This window comes from Macaca nemestrina, chromosome 1 (assembly GCF_043159975.1).
Source record: "Macaca nemestrina isolate mMacNem1 chromosome 1, mMacNem.hap1, whole genome shotgun sequence".
In the NCBI taxonomy this organism is placed as follows: Eukaryota; Metazoa; Chordata; class Mammalia; order Primates; family Cercopithecidae; genus Macaca; species Macaca nemestrina.
In genome coordinates this window covers 7,828,073-7,854,715 of record NC_092125.1, presented here as the reverse complement: position 1 = coordinate 7,854,715, position 26,643 = coordinate 7,828,073, and the positions used below count along the sequence as shown (strand labels likewise).

The 26,643-nt window shown below is 38.0% G+C and overlaps 1 protein-coding gene and 1 long non-coding RNA gene across 5 annotated transcripts in view; both read right to left on the bottom strand.

The window, feature by feature from the left end:
- The window catches only part of LOC105474645 (regulator of G protein signaling 7), a 569,035-nt gene that overhangs the window by 540,849 nt on the left and 1,543 nt on the right, over nt 1-26,643 (bottom strand). The window lies entirely within an intron of this gene.
- On the bottom strand, nt 1,641-26,643 carry LOC139357273 (uncharacterized). The gene is made up of 2 exons (XR_011610214.1): nt 5,405-26,643; nt 1,641-4,717 (listed from the first exon to the last, which is right to left on the bottom strand). It is a non-coding gene; the product is annotated as an uncharacterized lncRNA (long non-coding RNA).

Genomic DNA, 26,643 nt, shown 5'->3' with positions numbered 1-26,643 from the left:
GGCTCATTGATATCAGAATACCATATGTTCCCTCTACTGTTATTCCATAAAGACCTTAAAGTGCCTAACCGTCAATAACCACTTAAGAAACAGGTTCTCTTGGGTCCTTAAGTGCTGGATAATGTGGTGCTGTCCTCAGTACTAGGTAAAAGGAAGTTGTGTTTTTTTTTGTTTTTTTTTTTTTTAGCTCTAGGAACTTAGGTGAAATCCTGGAAAACATTTGACAACGTTTCTTGTGTGCTGCTGGTGGATGGATTGTAGATGGATTATAGATATAAAATGTACATGATGGTTTATAACTGGCTTTCCCATTGTATAGCAGCAAGTGCTAATCAGTAAGTCAATAAAAACTTGATGGCAATTTTTCTTTGTTTTTTTCTTTTTTTGAGACGGAGTCTCGCTCTGTCGCCCAGGCTGGAGTGTAGTGGTGCAATTTCGACTCACTGCAAGCCCCGCCTCCTGGATTCAAGCCATTCTCCTGCCTCAGCCTCCCGAGTAGCTGGGACTATAGGCACCCATGCCCGGATAATTTTTTGTATTTTTAGTAGAGATGGAGTTTCACTGTGTTAGCCAGGATGGTCTCGATCTCCTGACCTCGTGATCCGCCTGCCTCGGCCTCCCAAAGTGCTGGGATTACAGGCGTGAGCTACCCCGCCCGGCCCTTGATGGCAATTTCTAATTCAAGTGAGGCCCTATAACTCTCTCAGGATATGATCTGCTGTAAGTGGTAGATGTCACACATCTGAGGGTGAAAGGGAATATATCACATGATCGATCAGATTCAAAAATCAACATGATGAAAAGCCAAATTGAATTTAATAACATGTAATTAAGTAGATTTATATATAAAGCCAGTGTGTGGGTTTAAATAACCCATCACCAACGTAGAACCTGAAGACATACCAGTTACACAGAAGCTTATCTGAAACAAGCCTGAAGTCTCCCATTGACTGCAAGCTCAGTGTGACCTAAAAGTGTAAAGGGGACGATAAAACAGTGAAGCTCTTGAAAATACTCACGCATTAACAGAATTATAGTATCCAGAAAGTGGGCTGTAAAAGTTCCACTGTACACTCTACTAGTCAAGCTACCCCTACAGTTATATTTGTTTATGGAAACTTTTTCACCCTAGAATCTAAAGGCATATATTCTTCCACACCACACAGCAAAACAAAAGCCTGTTTCTCAACAGAGTCTGTGGACTCCAAGAGCGCGGAGGGAGATGTCAGGGGCAAGGGTTGAAAAACTACCTCTTAGGTACTATGTTCACTATTTGAGTGATGCTTTCAATAAGAGCCCAAACCACAACATTATGCAATATGGTCATATAACAAACCTGCACACATACCCCCTAAATCTATTTTTTAAATCCTGTTGGTATTTACATGCAGCATTGATTTTCATTGATCCATTAGTACATCTCTATTTAGCTTGACTTTTCCATGATTCCTATATTAAAGGTGTTCTTCAGTAGAATTTTCCTTCTATTTCTTTAAACTGTTTGCTACAGCAAACATCAAAAGCCAACTAAGGAGGCACTTTAAAAATGCTGCCAACTTCAGATCCTCTCTATCAAAAATGGAAGAAAGACCAATTTAAGAAAGAAGGCATTTCCACTCACTCCCGCATTGCGCTGTTGATTATTGAACTGAAAGTAACCACAAGGTCTGCAAAACCTCTGAACTTCATTTTGAGGAAGAAGAAATGCTAATCGAAATTTACTTAGAATCTATCAAATTTAAAGCACTATTAGAATGATTGAGAGAATGGGCTTAAAAAAACATCTAGGTTTGAATCCTGGCTCTGCTACATGCAACTTAGCTTTGGCATGTTCCTTAACTTCTCCAAATCTGTGAGTAGTTTAAGGATTACGTTATTAATATATAGCATATGTAAAGTGATTAGCACCGTGACTCACATATGGTAAAGGGACAATATGGTTTCACTATTATGTTGCTGCCATTGATATTATATTATTATTACTTACTCATTTGCATACCGTGAGACAAAGTTCAGAATTGAGAGTTAGCAATTGTGTTTGTTATTCTAGTTCTGTATTTACTTACTGGTTACACCTAATGCGGTCTCTCTAACAGGAGAAATGTAAATAAGCCACTATTCAGAGGTAGAGCTTTTGGCAATTTTACTATCAGCTGGAAATGTGACCACGAATGTTTTAGAGAGAAGCAAAATGAGCAATACAGCTTCTATTCAGATATCCAGAGTTAGGGAGGCATAAGGTGATTATTCATTCATTCACAGCAGAAAGATGTATGGTAATGAAGAGATGAAAAATATCCGTGTCACTAGAGAAGCATCAATAACATGCTAAGGGATTTCAGCAGATGCAGGAGGAATTCTGCCGGCCTGGGAATGTTTAACTTGTAATGGACTAAGAGAACAATCAAGTTTCTAAACCTGTACTTTGGCTATTTTCATTGCTGAATCTCCTTTCCACCCACTGCCCCCTTGGCCTCTGTTACAGTCTTTACATTTTTATGAGGTTGACTTTCAAACATTTATTCCAAAGAGCACCGTATAGTTTTTAAAGGTAATCATGCAAGCAACAGTAATGGAAATTGTAAGCACAGGACTGGAGGTAAGTGAAGCATCAGCCAGTTAGGGGCTGTCTAGAGGAGGCCCACAGGAAGGATAATGGATCTGCAAACCACATCATGTGAGATATGATTAAATGAAACAGAAACATTAATCCTGGAAAAAGAAGGCTTAGGGAGGCCATGATTGATGTTTTGGTATAGGTGACGTGATCTTGTGTGAAAGGAGATTAGACACCCTATGTAAATCCAGAAATGTAAATTAGAACCACGGGAAAGAATGCCAGAAAAATAGATTTTATATTAATATAAGGAACTAATTTATAATCATTTGTGGTGTCCAACCAAAACTTCCTCCTGAGGATGTGGACTCCTTCCCACTAAAAGAAGTCATACAGAGGGAGAAAATTCTGGCATGCAGCAGAGGGAGGAGTGAATGAGAAAACTTCCACAGCCCTTTCACAGTCTAAGAGTCCATGAAGTATCTAACACAACGAAACATTTCCTTTTTAGAGAAAACCTAATTAATTGTGGAAAGCTGTTAGGAAAACTTGATTGTGTTTTCTATCTCCCATTTGCATATCTGGAAGCAAACCGAAAGCAGGAACTTACTGGCAGCTTCACCTTCCTTGGCGAGTTTAGTATTATCAATACAGTAAAGCCTCTCAATACTCCACGCAATTTGACATGAACGGAAGGAAGAAAAAAAATTAGAATTCCACCTTCAGAACCACCTAAGAGGGTGTCTGACATTGAACAGGCAATGAACAATGAACAGGCCCATTTCCCCAGCAGCCTTTGTTTTCCCTGCCACCTGCAAGGGATGGAGAGTTTTATTTCACAATGATGAACAGTGATGTGGGGCTGAGCCCTCCACTCTGTCTCCATTCACTCCCCGCCTGGAGGGAAAGGGAGAACAAATACAAGGTCTTATTTTGTTTCTGAAGGGTCTTTCACAGAGAGGAAACGCAGTTGTCGTAGTTCAGAACAGACTTCAAAAACAGATCAATAAACAGCCAGACCCAGGTGCTCCTTAAAGGCATCGACTGCTACAATATTGTCATTTACCCCCCTTAGCTTTTTCTACCACTTTCCTCTCAAGCCCTGCTAGACTACTGGTTTTGATAGAATAACACTCCGCTGGTGAAATGGGATTGTTAAAATGAGAGAAAGGTCACATGTGGAAATTTGCCGTGGGGAATCTAGCGGTAACTAGATGTGTCCCATTTGGGTAATTCCGATTTTTTATTTCGAGTCAGTTAGAAAAGATGTATGCAAAACGACATCCAGATAAGGCCGGGGGATAAGAAGAGACTTCAGCTGGGACAAGAACTACTTTGTGAGGTAGAAAATTGGGGCTGGGTGGGCGGATCATGAGGTCAGGAGATCGAGACCATCCTGGCTAACGCGGTAAAACCCTGTCTCTACTAAAAATACAAAAAACTAGCCGGGCGAGGTGGTGGGTGCCTGCAGTCCCAGCATTTTCGGAGGCAGAGGCGGGTGGATCACGAGGTCAGGAGATCGAGACCATCCTGGCTAACACGGTGAAACCCCGTCTCTACTAAAAATACAAAAAATTAGCCGGGCGAGGTGGCGGCGCCTGTAGTCCCAGCTACTCCGGAGGCTGAGGCAGGAGAATGGCGGGAACCCGGGAGGCGGAGCTTGCAGGGAGCTGAGATCACACCACTGCACTCCAGCCTGGGCGACAGAGCCAGACTCCGTCTCAAAAAAAAAAGTGGGTTCATGTTTCCATATTTATAATCTTGGCTAAGTCTGTAACTGATATTCCTCATTTACCATACACAATGATGATTGCTGTGAGGACTACAAAGAAATAATATCTCCGAAAACACTACGTAAAGTCCAAAACATTGCATAAGTCTTAGATATGGCACTCTTTTACTATGCATAATGGTCATGCTTTGACTGAAATCTCAACAATTTTACAGCGAATTAAGGGAATTCACTGTATTTTCTTATGTTCATTAAGGATATTAAAACTATTTGCATAGATAATATACTCTATTCGCAAGATTATTAAAAAGCAATTTTGAGCTTTAGATACCTTCTTCAGTAGAAAACTTTTCTCTTTATTTTTGCATCTTAGTTGTCTCTTCTTAACAGAAAAATGTTCCTTTGTATTTCCGTATGTTAATAAGTCTCTGTGAAAGTTAGATGACTTCCTTACAAACAGTAATTAATATTATTGTAATAGCAATTATAATATTATAGTTTTATAAACATTGTTTGGTTCTGTGATGTTAAACCAAACTGATATATTGATCTATATGTACATATATATAGTAGATACATACATACATATATGTATGTACGTATATGTACATGCATATGTACATGTATACCTTCAAAGTGTTTTAGTACTCCATCCCTTCCCCAGTAAGGTAAACTAGATATCAAATCCCTACCTAGGATAAGCAGAAAATGGACAAGAAAAGTAAAAGCTTTTTCACAATTCTTAGCTTCTGCACTGAAGTTATGAAGATCGTGGTTAATTAAAAAGTTAGAAATCTTTTTCCCATAAAGAGTAATCAAGATTTCCACTAATCACAAGGCCGGTGGTTGAAATAGCAAGATTCATCCTCAGGCTTGCACTTTCTTGTTGCTGGAGAGCAATGGGGATGGGGAAACTCTTAGTACTAGGGTCCTGGGATTGACTGGGTCATAAAGATCAATCCAGAACATGGGATTCTTTGATCATCTCAGGGATACTCCCCCAGCCTCAATTGCTCAGGGCCTCTGAGCCAGTCCACCTCTCAGAAGAGGAAACCTACTATCCTGCAGGGGCCCATTCCACAGTGAAAGGCTATTAGTTGGAAAGTTCTTTTTACCTTGCAGGGCAATACAGTTGGAAGGGACGACCCAGTAAAACTCCTCCAAAACAGTAGTACCCGCTCAATTCATGAAGTTCTCTTTCCATACTGCAGTTTTATAAAGTCACATAAAAATATCCATGGATTTTTCACCTTCCTTTGAATGCGGTGACCGCTCCTTACCTTTACTAAAGAAATTGCAAGAAAAAAAAATTAGAAAAAAAGAGCATCTCTTGGCAAAAGATCCCATCAGTAATTCTAGTTATAGAATCCCTTCAAGAATCATTAATTGTGTTACGCAAAGACTTTTTAAATAAACGCGAATACAGAATAAACCAAATATTTATTTCTGCAAGCATCATTACATTCTGACATATTAGAAGTCATTAACAATCAGCAGGCAAGGGCACTGGGTTCTGCCAGTTTAATGTTCTAAACAATCAAAAATAATATCCATGGGGCAATTAATTTGCTGCACATTGATTATTCCAATCTCCACACTAATAAGTGGGGCTAACCCAAGTAAAATCAAAACAGCACAGCAAGAAACTACAGACTGATCCCACTTGTAAAGGGGAGCCTGTAACCTTGAGAGATGAATTATATCTCCTAAGTTACATGGGAGAAGAGGAAGTTATTCCAGCACCCTAAATGGTATCTTAAGAACTTAGCATGATCCTTACATCCACTATACCCCTTTCACACACAGAGATACATGAACATTTCACAAAGTTAAGAATTAAGATTCAACAGAATGTCCAAATCAAGCCCCTAGTAATAATGTCAGGACCAGGCTCTTTGGATTAGTCCTATGTACTTTCCACTCTGTGGGCAATTAAATGGATGTTTAATGATCCTGGAATTGGAGAAAATAATTTCTATTAATTAAACAAGTTCCACAGCAAACTGCAAAACTGCCACTTTTCTCTGGATCTGAGGAACTACTTATTAATAAAATATTAGTGAACCAATGTATCAAATCTGTTGTTAAAATGTTATCCACAATTCTAACCCTTTCTCCCTTCATACATTCTTTAATCTGTCAGGCATTTAATAAATATCCACTAAATTTATCAAGTGATGTGTTGGTCCTATTGGAACACGCAAAAATCACAGAGAGATTCTGTTCTTAAAGAGCTCAAAAGATTTTCACACACACACACACACACACACACACACACACACACACACGCAGAGTGATGTGCTGGTAGATGCTCTTCATCAACCAGTTTTCCAGGGCCTGTGGAGGAGCCTTGATTTATAGCACTTGCCAATTCTCATGATATAAATACTCCTACCATGGCTAATTTCAATTTTTCAACATCAATGTGGGGTTGTGGATTCAGGGAGATATACAAAACTGTCTAAACTGGCTCTAGCGCACCACCACTGATATACTGCTGATATGAGAGTGTGTGTGTATGTGTATGTTTCACCATATAAAAGAACTAATCAAATATTTTAGAGTTGTTATGTTAGAGTAGTGTGATTGTGATTGCTTCTTTTTTTTATAGCATCCAACATTTTTTATGAAGATTTTTTTTAAAGATAAGTACTAGTAGCAAGATTCTTATCCCAGACCACTTTTTCTACATAGCCTTGGTATAACCAAAATTATCTGAGGAATAGAGAGGCTAAAATATTTTGATGGCACATCAGATTAGCTTTAGAGCCACATGTCACAGTAGAAGTAAGAAAGGAAATGCTGTACAGAGTGTCCAACTTCTAAGAGGCATCATCAGACTTCACTTAGCCCTAAGCCTTCCTGAGGCTATGTAACCATGTAACCATGTGACTACCTAAATCTTACAAAATATATTTGCAGAGCATGCCACCTCCACACATTCCTAATATTTTGAAATGTTCAATCATAGGATGTATGTGGAAGAAGGGGAGGAAGTAGAAACTAAGAGATGGATAATCCCTAAAATATAGGAATCCAGACAGAAATATTATTGCTTCTGCAGAAACCCTAGGACAGGATTGAATGACTCACCACCTGTTTGGTTTTATGGTTAAATTTCAACAGCGTCTGCAGCTGTAACTCGTGCTTCCTCCTTCGGCTTTCTTAACACACAGATGTACTTTGTTTTGGAACCAAATATCTTTGCCCCATTGCAGAAACTCTTTTCTTTCTTAGAATTATATAAATGATTAACCCTGTAATCTTCAATGTTATTTATTATCATTTTTAATGTAAAGAAGTGGAAGTTTTGTGGAGGGAAAATAAAACGCCTTATTGCTTGTATAATGTTTTAACATTTATGAAGCAATTGTATGTAACTCATCACAGTTGTCACAATAATTCTCTGGAATAGGATATTCCTGGCACCTTCATACGTGAAGTTAAAGAGGCTCAGAGAGTTTAAAAGACTCAATCAAGTTCACAAAGCCACACAGACTGGTCACTCACTGCCTTAAACACATGGGCTTCAGATTCCATATTCCAACCCAGTAGGGAAGTAGCTTGGTACAGCTTAGAGAAAAACAAGATGTGGAGTTAGGTAGGCTGGATTTCAAATCTTGACACCACCATTTTCCATCTGTGTGATCTTGGGCAAAATCCTTACACTTTCTAGGCCTCGTTTTCCTCATTTGTCGCATGGAGAGATGAAACTCACCTTACTGGACTGTTAGGAAAATCAAACAAAATAAAATCTGGCATCAGATGGGTTCTCAAAACATTTATCTTCCCTTTTCTACCATTCTGTACTCCATTGTTCATGCCTCTTGTCCTTGTACCATCCTTAGTTCAAACACACTCATTTTGTTTCTTGCCCTGTCTCGAACGGCCTCTCCAGTTGAACAACCAGAAGTTGGACAGTCGTTTAGTGCACAGTGTGTTCTACCAGAGTACAGTGCTGTAGCAAGAATTAGACCCCACACAATTGGGAAATCAGGGAATCACCGTAGTCCAACATGGAAGCCCCACTGGTTCCTGCACCATTTTTCTTGGCATACTGTATGTTGTGCCACCAAGACACAGCAGCTGAACACAAAACACACACAGCTAGGAGGATGGACAAGTCATACAGAGATACAGTACTGAACACGCTGCCCACTATACCACGCTCTTTCTCTTGGCTCCATCTCGCTAAATGCACGGTTTCAAAAGTATTTATTGCACATTTCAATGCACAAAACAAACAAGCAAACACTCAAGAAGGAGCCAGAACCATTTTATACTAAGCCTGTCACTGCTCCTCCACCTGCAAATTCTGGTGCCAATGCCCCTCTGACTTCGTTTTCATAATTCAGGTAACTCAGTACTTCCATACATACTCTTCCGCCAAGCTACCTTCGCCTTCAATTTCAAAGGTAAACTCTTTTATTTACTGGATTATTTATTTGTGGGGACACTAACATGTTCTTATAGTTGTGCTAGTATTTCTCATAAGCTCACTATTGTTTTGGTTAGTGCTTAATTATAACGTTAAATATTTTGAGTGTTTAAAGTGTTTTGAGTGATCTGTTCCAATTCTATTTTCCTCAAAACGTCAGTTATTTTTAGTGAGCGATTTTTCAGAATGTGAGATTTTAAAAAGGAATACATGCATTAAGTGATGGTAGAAATGCTCATATTTTGCTTTGTTGTGTGGATATCTTTTATATATTGAGGCACCACAAATTGATGTGCTTATTTGACTCTGTGAAAATCCAGCTCAGGAGGAACTCGTCTCCATGGTTAAGAATGTACAATTTCCACCAAAGATAGTACCAAGGGGAGAAATTCATACTGCTTTTCATAAATATGCTAAACCAAATGATTCTAAACATAAAATAGTGTATCCAATATAGCATTGAAATAAATCTATCCCGTACTGGCCTGTCTCTACAACTTTAAGCAGCTTTTGCTTTCTTATGTAAAAGCATTCCATTTTTAAATCAGCTAAACTTCCAAGCAAGCAAAGACATTACAAGAAAAGCTTCTTCAGCTACAGAACCTGTCACATGAGGAACCAATTTCCAGGGTAAGAAAATAAGCTCAAATATTTTTTTAAAAAAATGTTTCCTCTTACCCCTAGCATACTGAGCTGGCAGTATAATGAATCAGAACATTTTCATTTGCATTTATTCTTTGACATGGGCAAATGACAACCTTTCCAGGCTTTCACTGTAGGAAAATGGCAATTTTAAAAACTTGAATAACTATCCTATTAATTCTATGAGGTTGTTATAAGACATATATATAGTATATTATATACAAATATATGTTTATATCTTATATATTATATATACTGGAAATTACTTGTAAATCTGTTTGTCCTTCAATCTCGAGATTGTGCAGTACTCTGATAAAGAATATATTATCATCATCACTGATTCTTTATCCCCAGTTGCTTTTAGTAAATTGCCTTGCACATAATAATTTTTTTTAAGTTCTGGGATACACATGTAGGACGTGCAGATTTGTTACCCAGGTGAATGTGTGCCACGGTGGTTTGCTGCACCTATCAACCCATCACCTAGGTATTAAGCCCAATGTGCATTAGCTATTTATCCTGATGCTCTCTCTCCCCCAACCCCAACAGGCCCCAGTGTGTGTTGTTCCCCTCCCTGTGTCCACGTGTTCTCATTGTTCAGTCCCACTTATAAGTGAGAACATGCAATGTTTAGTTTTCTGTTCCTGTGTTAGTTTGCTGAGATTGATGGCTTCCAGCTCTGTCCATGCCCCTGCAAAGGACATGATCTCATTCATTTTGAAGGCTGCGTAGTATTCCATGGTGTATACATACCACATTTTCTTTATCCAGTCTATCACTGATGGGCATTTGGGTTGATTCCATGTCTTTGCTACTGTGAATAGGCCTTGCATACAATAATTATTCGATAAATGTTTGCTACATTAAATTGAACCATATGCATAATTAATCAAAGTCAGAGTCTCGCTGTTAAGTTGTTTAAAGGAAACATGAAAACCCATGATGCAATAAATACTTTTCAGTTGTTAAAGGAAATTTATTTCTAGAGAGCAAATAGATTGCTCTTAAAAGGCACTGGATATGGATGCTGAACTGGTTAAAATTCGTTTTGGATGCAAGTGACAGAAAACACACATTGTAATATCTTAAAGAAAATATAAGCAATTTTTCTGTAGCAAAGAAGTTTATGTAGGCAGGTCAGGTATGGTGACCCTGTAATCATCAGGGACCATTGTTGTTCTACCATCGTAAACTCTCAGCTTTTATATCCTGGCCAAGATGATTGCATTCTAGCCAGCAAAAAATACAAAAGAAAAAAAAAAAAAAAAAAGAAAGGTGCATGCCTTTTTTTTAAGAGCACTTTCTGAATATTACATTCCAGCTGTTCACATCCCATTGGCTGGAATATATCATCTTGCCATGCCTAGCTGTGTAGGAGCCTAGGAGATATAATCTTTATTCTGATGGCCATGTGCCTAGATAAATGGTGAGTGCCATTACTACAGAAAAAGAGGAAAAAAATACCAAGGACAGAAAGGTTTATAACAGTTTTATAAATTGACAGTGAGCTTTGAGTCAAATCAATACAGAGCAAGTAAATTAATTTGTTTCTAATAAACTTTCAGGGCAAGACCATCACATGTGTTTTAAGGATGTAGATAATTCTAGTTAATGAGGAGAGTTAGAACCTATTTCCAACAGATAAACTGCGCTTGTTGGAATCCATTCAAATTTCCATCCCTAATGATCTGTACTAAAACTTAACACTAAGCCACACCACATCGATTAAAAGAAATATGATGAAAAGAATGCATAACTGCCTAAGATTTCAGGTGAAAGGAGAGAGCTAGTTGAAATCATCTTTTCACACAAAACTAAGTGAATGATAACTTTTCTGGTTATAATCAAATACATCTCTCTTCTTATCCTCAGAAGAGAGGGAATGCTGTGTAGTCACTAATGCTGTCCAAACTTAAGTGCATTGGGAATAAAAGGATGGGGAGACTAAACAAAGCCAAAGAAAGAAAAAAATACTAAAATAATTCTGAGAGCATCTGGGATATTCCTTAAAGCATTTATAAGATTCTTCAGGAGCTACGGGTAGCTTCCCCCATCCGAAAACTCCAAAAGCAGTTATTTCATAGATCTAAAACAACTAAAACCGAATTTATTTTCACTGTACTCTTATTGTAATATTTTTCTTAATTAAGCTTCATCACTATCATCACCCAAAAGGGTCAATTATTGAGGTTTCATTCAAACTAAAACCCTGAAAGCTAAGGATGGAAAGATAAGAATAAGCAAAAGGTAAGAGAAACATTCAAATGGAAAGAAGATAAAAGAAAAATAAATTAGAAGAAAAAGAAAACAGTAGATAGTGACTCAGAGAAGTAGAGGCTGAATTTGGAGGAAAATAGAAGTAAGAAAGTAAAGGAGAGAGAGATGAAGCCAAGAGCAAAAGCACTAGTGACAGAAGGGGTTACATACAAAGAGAACGAAAGGCAAAGAGGCTATTTTAGCACGGAGTTGGAAATCCTCTTACAGGACTGGGACGGCCACGAAGGTCTCTGAAATGGGGGGCACCCTCTAGGCACATTATTCAGCAGGAGAAACTGTATTCAAATTTAACCATCATCTGGAGGACATCAAGCCCTATTTTTATGCGATCCTGATTTTCCATATTAAAACGCAAAAGCTCATGGAGGTATTCCACCCCAGTTACACAATCACGAAATGGTAGAAACGGTTTGGTTTCTTCTGTCATCGAATTTAATCCTTACAACATCATTGTGAAGCAGAAAGTATTATCCCTACTTCCCATGGAGGCTGAGAGAGAGAGAAACTGACTTGTCCAAGATTATCTTGAACAATGTGAGTCCCAGGTCTGCAACTTACTCGGTATGTTGTGGAAAAGTCACTGAGCCTCCATAAAAGTCATCTGTAAAGTGAAAATAATTAATAACAAGTCCACAGGTTTTCATATATAAATGGGAATATATATATACATAGATGTAAAATACTTGGTAAAATGAAAAACATAATTTGTCATATTTACTAAAACTAAAATGTTCAGTGTAAAAAGCTATATGGAGTTTACCTGCTTCTTGTCCTTTAAACTATTAAGACTGAAAATGGTGGAAAAGGGGAAGGAGAAGATGGAAAAGGAAGGAAGAAAGGAAGTAAAAGGGAAGGAAGGAGAAAGGGAAAGAGAGAGAAAGAGAGGAAGACAGGGAAACAGACAAACCCAGTAACAATGGCTAACACTGTGTATTTATTGTGTGCCAGGTCCTGTACTAAGCCTTTGCTCATTTAATCACCATAGTAACTCTAAGGCAGGTACTGTTATTATCCCAGTTTGCAAATAGGGAAAGTGAGCCTTGAAGAGGTTTAGTAACTTGACCAATTCATACAGCTGGTTAGTGAGAGAGCCTGGATTCAAATATTCAAATCCACACAGGTACAAGTAGATACTCTTCAACTCTGTTTGTTTGTTTGTTTGTTTGTTTGTTTGTTTTTCTTGAGACAGGGTCTCACTCTGTCACCCAGGCTAGAATGCAGTGGTGCAATCTCAGCTCACTGCAACTTCCACCACCCGGGTTCAAGCAATTCTTCTGCTTCAGAACCCTCCCGAGTAGCTGAAATTACAGGCACGTACCACCACGCCCGTCCAATTTTGTATTTTTTGTAAAGATGTGGCCTCACCATGTTGGCCAGGCTGGTCTCAAACTCCTGACCTCAAGTGATCTGCCCGCCCCAGCCTTCCAAAGTGCTGGGATTACAGGTATAAGCCACCACACCTGGTCTCTGGTACTCTTCAATTCTTATACTACCTGGATATTAGTCAGCTAGAAATAACAGTCCAATGGGAAAGAGGAAATATAAAAATCTCACTATAAAAGCAGGAATAGGAAAATATTAGGCCCATCAGCACACCAGCAGCTAAAAATATTATCCCTAGCCAGAGATTTAGCACATGTTATTTTAATGTCCAGTGGCAATGAAGGAGATCTCAGTAAATGAGAGTAACATTAGTTACCCTGATAAGGTCAAATGGGTGCTGCAAGAAGGGAAAAAACCTCCATGAGATTATTTCAATTGCTAATGAAATTGCATATCAGCCTTTGGAGCTGAGTTCATCTTTCCTCAGTGGATAGTGAGCTAATAAGCAAATGTAAAAAGCAATTACAAAATTTACAAAGACTTTAAAGACCTCCCCATGATCAAAAAGCTAGCTCAGAAATTTCAACAAAAATGTCAACAGAGTTTTGGATAGACAGAAATCTTAGTGGTTGTACGGTCCATAGACCAAAGCCCTTCCTAACTGCAGACAATCCGACCTGCCTTTAAAAGTTGATAGATTGTCCAAAGAATATATATAAATGCCAATGAGCACTTGAAAAAATGCTCCATCATTAGGGAAATGTGAATCAAAATCACAATGAGATACCACTTCACATCCATTAGGATGACTATTACCAAAGAAACAGAAAACAGCAAGTGTTGGTGAGCGTGTGGAGAAATCAGAACCTCTGTGTGCTGCTGGTGGAGATGTCAAACAGTGCAGCCACTGGAGAACACGGTATGGCAGTTCCTCAAAAAATTAAAAGTACAAGCTGGGCGCGGTGGCTCATGCCTGCAATCCCAGCACTTTGGGAGGCCAAGGCAAGCGGATCACAAGGTCAGGAGATCGAGACCATCCTGGCTAACACAGTGAAACCCCATCTCTATTAAAAATATAAAAAATTAGCTGGGCGTGGTGGCAGGCGCCTGCAGTCCCAGCTACTCGGGAGGCTGAGGCAGGAGAATGGCATGAACCTGGGAGGCGGAGCTTGCAGTGAGCCGAGACCGCGCCACTGCACTCCAGCCTGGGCTACAGAGCGAGACTCTGTCTCAAAAAAGTAAATAAATAAAATAAAATAAAATAAATAAAAATTAAAAGTACAATTACCAGGTGATCCAGCAATCCCACTTTTGGGTGTACACCAAAAGAACCGACAGCAGAGACTCAACACAGATATTTGTATATCCATATTCACTGCACTATTATATACAATAGTCAAGGGTAGAAGTATCCCAACTGCCCGTTGTTAAATGAATAAACAAAATGCAGTAAATACATTCAAAGGAATATTATTCAGCCTTTAAAAAGGAAAAAATTCTGGCACATGTTACAACATGGATGAACCTTGAGGATGTTACGCTAGGGAAATAAGCCAGAATAAAAGAAGAAATACTGCATATTTCTGCTTATATGAGGTACCTAGAGCAGTTTAATTCATAGGGACAGAAAGTCAAATGGTGATTGCAATGAGGATGGTAGGGGAATGGGAAATTACTGTCCAACAGGTACGGAGTTTCAGATTGGGAAGATTAAGTTCTGGAGATCGATGATGATAATGGTCGCACAAGAATGTGAAGTGTACTTAATGTCATTGAACTGTGCACTTAAATATAGCTAAAATGGTACGTCTTATGATATATATTTTTACCACAATAGAAAAACAAAAAAAGAAAAAGTAAAGAACAACAGACTTCTTTGTGTAAATATGAAAAAAAAATTAAAGCACATTGAGTAAGATGTGTCAGTAACCTAAGGACCCAAGACAAATCATAGAGTATTTTTATTTACCTTTTTATATAACTTTATCTTCTTTAAAAGTGCCTTACGTACATACTAAAAAAAATTTATATCCTAAATGATATATGGCATTTGCTTCAAAATAATCAACTGGGGCATAGAGGAAGTGGGAAAGCAGAAATGAAACAAGATTTACTTGTGGTGAATCATTGTTGACACCATGTGATAGATGTATGGAAGTTCTTTATATTCTTTTCTCCACTCTTGTATTTGTTTGAACTATGTCACAATGAAAAATTTTAAATACTGCTTTATATTTACCATATAAAACGGTTTTGAACAAAATATCAAGCCACTGGAGAGCAGCAAATTCTAAAATAAGATGAAGAAACTTTTTAAAAGAAAATATTCCTTAGATGTTATCACTTCCATTTGCAGGGAAATCCATGTCCCTTTTCTGGACAATTATAATGAACAGTTAACAGACGCTGAAGAAATGTTACTTATACAAGTTTTACATGCACTGTTCACGTAATACTAACAATATCCCATTTTACAGATGTGGAAACTCAGACTCAAAGAGGTAAAGTAACTGGATTCATGTTAAGTGCATTTTAATCCAGACAGTCTGGCTACAAGCCCTTCAGCTTAACAAGTACATTTCTTGAATTACAAGGGTATTTTTTTCTTCTTTCTTGCTAGCCAGTTTAGATAGCCTCAACAATCCTGAGTTGTCAGAATTAGAAAAGCCTGATTGAGAACCCATGAAAAGAGATATTTTGTTTTTTAAGGGATATGATCAATACCTTTGCCTCATCTGTCACAGTAAATCCCTGAGGAGTTTCAACATGAGCTTAGCTCAATTTAGTTCATTCACTAAGCACCTGCTAAGTGTCAGAGGCTGTTAAACCTTGGGTACTGTGCTACGTACTCAGATACCCAGAGGAATATAAATTATTCTATTATAAAGACGCATTCATGCGAATGTTCACTGCAGCACTGTTCACAATAACAAAGACACGGAATTAACCTAAATGCCCATTAATAACAGATTGGATAAAGAAAAATGTGGTATATACACACCATGGAATACTATGCAGCCACAACAAAGAACAAGATCATGTCTTTTGTGGGAACATGGAAGTAGCTGGAAGCCATTATCCTCAGCACACTAATGCAGCAGCAGAAAACCAAACAGTGTATATTCTTCCTTGTAAGTGGGAGTTAGATGATGAGAACACATGGACACATAGAAGGGAACAACACACATTGAGGCCGATCGGAGGGTGGAGGATGGGAGAGAGGAGAGGATCAGGAAAAGTAACTATTGGGTTATAACTATGCTTAATAACTGAGTGATGAAATAATCTGTACAACAAACCCCCATGACATGGGTTTACCTATATATCAAACCTGCACATGTGCCCCAGAACCTAAAATAAAAGTTTAAAAAGGTAGACAGTGAACTACGCCATGATACTGTATTGAAAACTAAAGTATAATCATGAAGGTGGAATACCAGAATTCCGTGAGAAGAGTTTTTATAAAGGTACAAACAAAAATATTAATGATTGTATATTTATCCGGAAATACCTACATTTCTTAATGCCTATTTTTCTATTATAAAAGTGAGTAAAATGAATATTGCTCCTACTTAAAAGATAAATTGAATTAGAGACTAATGAAATATAAACTGCAAGGCCTGGCATGGCATCTTGGGGAAGAAAAAATTCCAAATTCCAATTTCCAAATCAAAGAAGCAACAAATGACAATAAAAAATTTAATACTTAAGGCCAGGCACGTCGACTCACACCTGTAATCCCAGCACTTTGGGAGGCCGAGGTGGGCAGATTACGAGGTCAGGAGATCAAGACCATCCTGGCCAACATGGTGAAACCCCGTATCTACTAAAATATAAAAAATTAGCCAGGCATGGTGGTGCACGCCTGTAACCCCAGCTACTTGGGAGGCTGAGGCAGGAGAATCACTTGAACCCAGGAGGCAGAGATTGCAGTGAGCCGAGATCGTGCCACTGCACTCCAGCCTGGCAACGGAGCGAGACTCCATCTCAAAAATAAAAGAAAATAAATACTTAAATGTTTCTATTTTTCAACTTGCAGAGTTTGAATACAAATGTAAAACATACTTAAAATATGTGTTTCTATTACATTATGTGCTATCAGAGAGCAATAAAAATAAAATGTGATAAAAAAAGAACTGCCAACAGAAAATGGAGGTTAACGTAATATTTATTTTAGAAACCAGAAAACCAAAAATAAATAACTTATATCAGTCAGTTCTTCCTCTTTCATGGCATTAATCACCCTGTGATGAGTTGCTTGACATCTGTGTTTGCCATGGTAAACTAAGCCCCGTGATGGCTCAGACCTGTCTGCACCGTCCGAAACTCTATCATCAGTGCTTACCATATACATAGCTACCCCATACACAGCCAAGGCCAAATGCATATGTAATGAATGGACTTCAATTCTGAATGTCCTGTCCATTCACTCATTTATCTAGAGAGCAACACAGTAAAGAGGCAAGAGTAGGAACTTTGGACCAGGCATTCATTCACTATTTTATTCATTCATTCATGCATCTATGCAACCAATATTTGAGGACACCTATTTTGTGCCATTGTCCTGGGTCCTGAGACACTGCAGTGAAAAACAGGTGTTTCCAGCCTCATATAGCTCGACAGTTCTCCCACTAATCTTGGGAAGTCATTCAGTCTGCATAAGTTGGTTTTCAGCTGTTTTTTTTTTTTTTTTTTTAGAAAAATAGAATACTAATAACCAATGTGGAAGATTATTTTAAAGAAAACAAGTCATATACAAAATGGACCTGGCACATGGTAAGTAAACACTCAATAATTAACAATCAATCAAAAGCCTAAAAACAAAATATCAAATATAAAATGTAGAACCAGTGACAAATGACATTGATTTCCAGAGCAAATGCACCTAGAAAAGTTCAAAGAGAAAAAACATTGTAATAATATTAATTATGTGTTAATAGCCATATTAGTATGAATCTGTTCTCTCTATATGGTATCCAATTTCTTCAAAATCCTTTGGTGTACACCGTCTTAAGTATTAACAACGAAAAATGTCCATAGATTTCTGTACTAGAGAAAAAAATTTCTACGAAACCAGTTTGGCTGACATGGAGAGCTTTTGTGGACAATGAAGGTCATGTAGATTTGTATTGTTCTTGACATCTTCTAGCAATGAGTAAATGGGGGAAATCATGTCAGCTGGGCTTCTAAATGACCTACAGCCATGGGGACACACAGCAAGCAGAGGAAGACTTGGTCAGGAAGCATTTTGCAAAGATGGCTTTTGCAAGGACACTTAGGGAGGTTGAGACACATGCCCAGGCTTACGTAGCTACTCAGGGGTGGGGTCAGAATTCACATCCAGCTCTTCTGACTCGGAGTCCTTTGACCCTTCATGACTACTACCTCCGCATGGGCTATCGTCCTCCTTTAGAAGTTCAGATACATAGGTAACAGAAGGGAGCTTATAAAAAATAGATTCCTTTTATACCTCAATTTAAAATTCTCAGAAAGAGTTCTAAACACTTTAAATCCCTTTTACCCAGAAGCTTCCGGTTTTTGCTCAGTCTTGTTAGGAATTGGAGTGGCTGTGATACATCTCTGAGATGCTATGAAATAGAGATGAATTGAAATACTTTCAACATCAGCAAATCATCTGAGGCCCCATAAACACCCTGCACAGTACATTCATGGTACATGCAGGCCTTTGTCTTACTGAAAGACAACCTATGTCATCTGATGTTAGGAGAGCCACTCACTTCAGACCACTGAAAGTTTCAAAAAAAGAGAAAAAAAGTCATAAACCAAGTAAATATTCAGTGTCATTTACCATGATATCTACCATTTCCTTACGAGGCCATGGTCTGTGGTCTTCCTTTAAAACTTTTGTTGTATTCTCTCGGAAAAGAAATCATTTGTTGAGCTCTACTTTGTTTTAAGCACTGTATGCAATTTTTAAGCTAAGTATAGCATATTTTTTTGTCTCTTTTCTTGGACTTGATGCTATTTGTTCAAACTCCTTTACTTCCTATCACTGTGCTGTCCAATCCAATGGCCACTAGCCACCAAGACTATTTACAGTTAGATTTGAATTAACTAAAAGTAAATATAATTTAAAATCCAGGTCCTCAATAACACTCACCACATTTCAGGTGTTCAGTTACCTCACGTGGCGGGTGGCTACTATATTAGGCAGTGCGCACATAGAACATTTCTGTCATGATAGAAAGTTCTATTGGACTGCATCGCCATAGGGCATCAAATCTAGGACTTCCATCTAAGATCAGATATGAACAGAATGACCACCAGAATAGGTCAGACTAAGTTCCCAACCTTATCATTCCTGGGTTCCAAGAGCTAAACTACAGGTCAGAGGACAAAAGCATCTAATCTATTTAGAGTGGTTGACTAGACATCCTGGTATAATCCACGATGTCCGTGAAGCAACCAGGATGCTGATTATTTACTGACACTAAATTACAAACACAAAGTCTTAGTGAATTTATTGACAGAGAAAGAAAGAGAGGCCACAGAAAGATAAATACATAAAGACCTGAATTCAAGCTGTGTGACTTCAGGCAAATTGTGTTACTTCTCTGATCCTAAATTTCATAATCTGCAAAATGAAAAAGTAGATAAACTCTGAGTTTCCTTTCACCTCTGAAATTCCCAGATTCTAAGGCTTTATATAGCTTGCATAATATCCAAGGAACTGTGCAGACTTCCAAGATATATAAGACAAGACTCCAAAGACTTTCCCATTAATGAGTAGAGGAAGCTAGCTACATAGGACTAAACAATATAAGACAGGACATTGTAAGTATCATAAAAATGGTATTACCAACGCATCCTACAGAATCTCCCTCTTTATTCCACCAGAAAAAAAATGACTGGAGGTAGTGAAAACATTCACTTTTCTTTCATTATCAAAACATATGGTAGCATATGGTACCACACCTGGCAAGTACCTGATGTTTAACAATTTTTGTTATATAATAGTAATAAGATAATAATGATAATAATAATATTAATTATACCAGCAGTCATTTATTGGAAACCTAATATAGATTAGGTTCTATGCAAGACACTTTCCCCAGGCTATCCCATTTGAGCATCAAACAGCCCTATGAAGAAAAGATTAAAACATTTTTTATGTTTCATCACTTTATAGATTTAAAAAAACTGCAGAGAAACGAGTTAGGTCGCCACACCACAGCCACACAACGAAACAGTGGCAGAGCTGAGATTTAAAACCAAGACTTCCCAATTCTAGCACACATGCTTCCTCCATTTCCACCCATTGTCTCCTTAAGAAAACTTCTACTTGTTAATCACCAGAAAGGCTCAGAGATAAGAAGGCTCTCAAACTTTTTGGGAACCCAACTAATTTCATAAAATTGCCATTTCTTATATATTTTTCCAGAAGACAAAATAACAATTTATCTTTCTAGATAGGCCACTCGGCCAAAATATTTTCTAGTCGAGACCAGGTGGCAATTTCAATGGAGCTAGAATTGAGTTCACGATTGTCTGTTAGTGTTCCAAGGTCCTGAGACTTTTGTTAATTAGACACAAGACAAAAGGGTGTTAAAAAGAAGCCCAGTTACATTTGCATTGCTGTGGGCAAATGGCAGAAAGAAGCGGGCCTTTGTTTCCTAAGGAACTGGGCACCCACTCTATCATTTACAATCATTTTATAATTAGGTTGATATTTAGTAGGATAGAAGCCTGCATAACCCTCATATCCATAAGCCTCCTTATCATTGTCATGAAGTGGAAAGCGAGAGCCAATTATTTTTGCTGCTTGTTTTCCACAATCCTGTTTTCAAAGAGACTTAACATTAAAGTCACTAAACTGTCCAAATTCAAAATATTTCCACATTCTCCCCAGTGATCACATTCTGTCACCCACACTTCCTAAAAATACTCCGCTTTCCATCACTCACTAGAACCACAGAGGCTATTAGAAGGTAATAAAATCCCTCGAGGACTTCTCTTCTGCACATCCGCACTTTCCTCTGATCAATTAGATTCAGGGAGATTGGAAGTGGGAAACAAAAGAAATAAAATTCAGGCCACAAATCCTTATCGTAATCCCACAAATAGCACTGACAAACAACAACTGGTGAGGAAAGAGCTCAACCCTGGAAGACTCTCCGGCTCTAAACTCAATTATTATGCAAAATGCATCATTAAATTATTACTCATAAAATCCTTCTATCTACTTCTCATCAAGAAATATCATCATGGAAATATCAATGATGGTCCTATCTTATCTCAGGGCACATGTCAGTATTAGTATCACTGAGGAAAAAACAGGTCTGAATATGTTTAGGGTAGACAACATCCCTTGGTCCAGAAAGTTTCTTTCAAATAATCTGATTTACAAAAGACATTGCTTTTAAAACTTTTTCAAAAATGGCAAGATACTTCTCTCAGTGCCTGCCTCCCATCTGAGCCCTTAATTTAGAAATCTGAGGGCTTAAAAGGACCATGCCTTTCATAATGATCTTTTACACACATTCCTTCCTTTTCTAGGGGGTCTTTGTCTTGTTGTCCCTTGTACATATTCCTCACTCTGCTAACATGTAGTAAACCCAGACGGATTAAGACTACTAAGGTTCAAAAATATTAAAGATCAACTTAGGCATGGTGGTGCATGCCTATAATCCCAGCTACTCAGAAGGCTAAAGCAGGAGGATCACTTGAGCCCAAGAGTTCAAGACCAACCTGGCCAATATAATGAGAACCCATCTAAAAAAAAAAAAAAAAAGGTCAAAGATTATTTTTCACAACGGGGATTTAGGGGAGAAATATTGACACCCTCAGGGTTGACCAGATGGGCAGTACTGCACTGACAAATCCACTGAGTTAATGTAGAAAATGTCAGCTAGCTCAACGCTGAGAGACTACTAATGTCTGTGGCCCAGTCTCTTCCAAAGAAGAAATCAAGTCACTCCTCTTTCTGGCAAGTATGTCTCCTCTCACAGAACAGGCTGACTTCAGAAGAAGCTTTCAAAGACAATGCTTGGGTCAAGTCAATCAGCATTTAAGTACTCTTCCTGGTTGGGTGATAGCTCTCACTGTGACTTCATATAAGAAAAGCCAGTGGTCTCGCCTTGGTCTTCAAGAATGGAGCAGTCACGGCTGGGTGCTGTGGCTCATGCCTGTAATCTCAGCAGTATAGGAGGCTGAGGGAGGAGGATCACTTGAGCCCCGGAGTTCAAGACCACCCTGGGCAGCATAGTGAGACCCCATCTCTAGAAAAAAACAAAAAAATTAGCCAAGCATCATGGCACCCACCTGTAGTCCCAGCTACTCAGGAGGCTGAGGTGGGAAGATAGCTTGAGCCTAGGAGTTCAAGGTTAAAGTGAACTATGATTGCACCACTGCACTCCAGCCTGGCCAACAGAGCAAGACCCTGACTTTAAAAAAAAAAAAAAAACAGAATGGAGCCACCTTAACCCTAAAATAATAACCTTTTGCCACTACCACCATATGATACCATATTTGAAAGATTTATCCAGGCACCTGAGCTTCACAGGTAACAAGGCTGTCACCTCTTCTCTTCCCCAAAAGGCATTGTTTCCTCCTTTACGACTAAATAAACAGTGCAACTTATGTCTTCAACTTTAAGTCAGGTTTGAAATGAAAAAAATGAAAACAAACAAATGCAAAGCAAGCGACTATATAAGGATGAAGAGACAGGAGAGGAGAATGGAGGAGAGAATGGGAGTAGGAGAAAGGTAAGGGGAAGAAGGAGATGGGGGAGGAACAGTGAACTTGGTAAGTTTGCTATTTCCAAAACCATGTTTACTGCAGTAAGATAATGAATGAGGAAAACATTTTCATTTTCTTTTCTGACAGCTTGAGCATAAATGATTGCTGCAATAATATCAGAAATTTATGAGCATTTTGAGGAGTCTTACGAGTGAGAAGCTAGCAATCCAGCCAGTTTGAAGCTCTGGCTTCAAGGTGCCCTAGAAATTTTGTTTTTCAAACACAGGAATGTCAGCGGCTGGACTGAAAGTGATGTATACTGTCTAGTGGACAGCATGCTGGCCAGACACCAAATTCGGAGTCTCTCTCCCTGTACTCAGTTGTTCTTTACGGGCCAGTGCTGCCCCCACAAAGGAGAGTTTTGTCCAAAGCCGACCAAAAATGGGGGTATTGTTTAAGATCCATCAACACCAAGTCACACTGAGTTCTGACTTATCACCTCTAAAGATTCTTCAAGAAGCTGATCTGAATCCAGCACCTCTTGGAGTTAGTTGGGTCTCTTTTTCCCAAGGCGGTTGATGACTTCTAGTTGTAATCTAGTTAGGGGCCTGTCTGAAGGAGGCCTAAAAAGTGCCAGGAATAAAAGCAGTCAAGCCACAAGATTTTATGTGCTTTTAAATGAGACGTCCTCAAGTACATAAAACAACATAACCATTGTAATTTAATCACCTGCTTATGAAAAGACAGCCCTCTAAATAGAACTGAGAAGGCAAATACTTTGGCTATACGGACTTTTAGAATGTGTCTCTGACATCAGATGAACTCTACTGAGACTCCCTGTATTACGCCAAAAACCTACCAGCCAACATCCAAGACTGACTTGCAAGTAGCAACCCTAATTTGGATCATGAAGCAGCATTACCATCACCTGTGCCCTTCAATAGGGTGACATCCACTCTACCTTAACAGTCAGAGTTTTATCCACTGTACATTTTTTCCATAAGATTCCTATGAACTTCTCCATGGAAAACAGATCCCTGGAATTTTTCCGTGATTTGGAGGAACTCCTGTAATTTGTATGAGGATAGCAATAATGAGAGAGAGATCAAACAAACACAAGAAATTTACACATCCCAGCTTTTCTGTGTTTTCCACTTTGGAAACCAATAGCCTATGGAGATAAAATGGAAAGAGCACATACATATCTTGAGTGTTTGTAAATCCTCAGAGTCGTACGCAATAAGTAAACAGGAGGTGTCATGAGGAGGCAAAACACCACGAATGCTCCCAGTTCAGAACACACTTTCAAGAATGATGCTTCAATAGTGAAGTAGAAGGGAAAATGGGCATGAGTCGATAGAACAGCAATTCCTCTATCCTTTCTCTCCACTGTTACTAAGCAATGTCCTATTGGAACTGAAGTTTTTTTCTAAGTCTTTGATTGACTTCCTGACTAATAAGCATTGTAATCTAGTGTTTATTCTTTTATGAAGGCAGAGCAGTTGAAATATCCTAACACACATATTCAACCAACACCCCTCTCCAATTATTTTGTTGTTCTTCACATTGAAATTTGGCCTCTACTGAGAAGATATTGAATGGAAAGCCCATATAAGACAGAAAAAATAGAAGCATAATGGACACATGAAATATGTGATGTCCCGATCTACGTCTACACACAGATATAGACAGTTTGACCTGATAACTAGCAAATGACAAGCAAGGACACTGTGTCTCTTTACACATTATCTGATATTATTTATATATTATTATTTCTATCACAAAAAAACAAAAAACAAATGCTCAGAGAATACAAGAATAGACAGACAATCCATAGGTAAGCATTAAGAGTAAAATTTACTGAAATGAGTTATTTTTTCCAATAATGATTTATCAGGAAAATCTTTCTTTGAAAAGTAAGTTATATGTGGTCACTAATCCTAAGCAAGGAGCTAATAAAAGAAGGGAAAAATGAGTAGCACAAGCAGTTCTAAGCTTAATCAACAAAATAATCATGCTTTTAAAAAATGAAGTAGTACATTCTCTTCCTGAAATCATTACAGTCTGTTAACTTAAAAGTAAAATCAATGGCGATTTGATGCTATACAACACAGTATAGAGTAAACCCAAAATTACCAATGTGAGGCTCAGATACACTAAACAGTCAAATAACTATTTCTAAAAGCCCTGTCTTCTTATTTTATTTGTTCTCAAAACAACTAACTGACTGACACACACGGGTTGCTGCATATTTAGTTTATTTCTAATGAAGATAACTATTAGGTGTCCAATCTACTGAAACAGAGAGGGAATACAATTGTTTAGTCTAACAGAAATAGCTTACTACTATATTTTTCCAACCAATATTTTTCCAACCAAAAGTCTAACTCTTCACATTGTATACACCCATAAGATAGAATTCAAAATTCTCACAGCTTGCATATTACAATATTCAGAGTTTTACCAAAAATACAAAATATTATGACATTTAAAACCACCCAACTCCCCCCAAAATATTTCTTCTCAAAACCAACTCTAAATAGAATAGACAAGTATCCAGTTAATTCAATTAACTTAAAAATACAATACTAGTAATTTAAACTCAAGTGGATTATTTTCCTGATTTACGCACTTGGAATGCTTTAAGACTAACATAGACAACTAGGTTCTGATTTCTCTTTCCCATCATACTGTTTTATCTCACACACATGTAAATGCATTCATAAGTACACAATATAGTACTGTTTGCCAACGCTAGAGAATAAAACAGCTAGCATTGTACCAGGACGCCTGCGCATCTTTCCGTTAAAGCCATAGCAATACTCCCTCAAACACATATTCATCACTACCTTTTAATGATTCTGGGCTACACGGATGAAAAGTTTTGATTTAGTGGAGGTTAAAGTAGGACACAGTCTTTCATCTTTATTCATAATCAGTTCTGATCCTCTTACTGAAAAAGAGATAAATGCAAACATCTTGAACTCTTCAATGGGCTTCTCTCAAATTAAAACCTTTAACAATTTTGGGGTGTTTCAAAGTATGACTTCCTTTTTACCATGTGAGTGTTAACCAAAGAAATATTGCCCAATAAGCACTCCAGATAATATACTTTAAAAAATCATTTATAAAATGCAATACAAATGATTGGTGCAGAAGAATACTGCATCCTTAATTTTAGTAAGATTGTTGATGATAACCAGAGTGAAGTTGCCTAAGCAACCACTCGAAAGCACATGCAATATTTAAATGCACCTTTATTATGGTTGCTCAATGTCTAAAAGTTTGTTGCCGGTAGCATTGCTATTAAACGTATAAGGCTGCCAAACCTATTTGTGGCCAAAAAAAAAAAAAAAGCAACTCTGCAAGATAAATATTATTTAATGATTTAACAGGTATATGGCACTAGAATATAAATACACATAAATACCTCAAATCATAAAAGTAACAGAAAGTAAAAAATAATTTAGGCTAAGACAATAAAAGACTAGAATTGACTAGTCAAGAACAAAACTATTAAACCACATACATTTACACAGACACATTCTCTCTCTTGCCACAAAACTGCAAAGTGGTCTATTTTTATTTCTAAAATGTGATACGCTTACGCAATTATTATAACCTAAATGTTTAGAGGTGAGTATAAGAAAAAGCTTCTAAAATTATTCTGGATGCTACTAAATCATGTGTATAACAACCAAAATATCTGGAATGCCCAAATTTGCTGTTATTGCTCATGACAGAATAATCTATGCAAAACCAGCAGGGAACATGGGAGGAGGCCTTATTTACTTCAACGTGTTTCTCCACGTATGCATCACTGGAGAATGTTTCAGATCACTTTCACATATACAGTACGTAATCACTGATGATTTGGGGAATCCACAAGGCCACAAAGTTGATACATACTCTGATCTAGAAGGGGAAAAACATCGAGAAAGCCAGAAGTTTCCCGTTTTCCAAGAAACTGAAGAC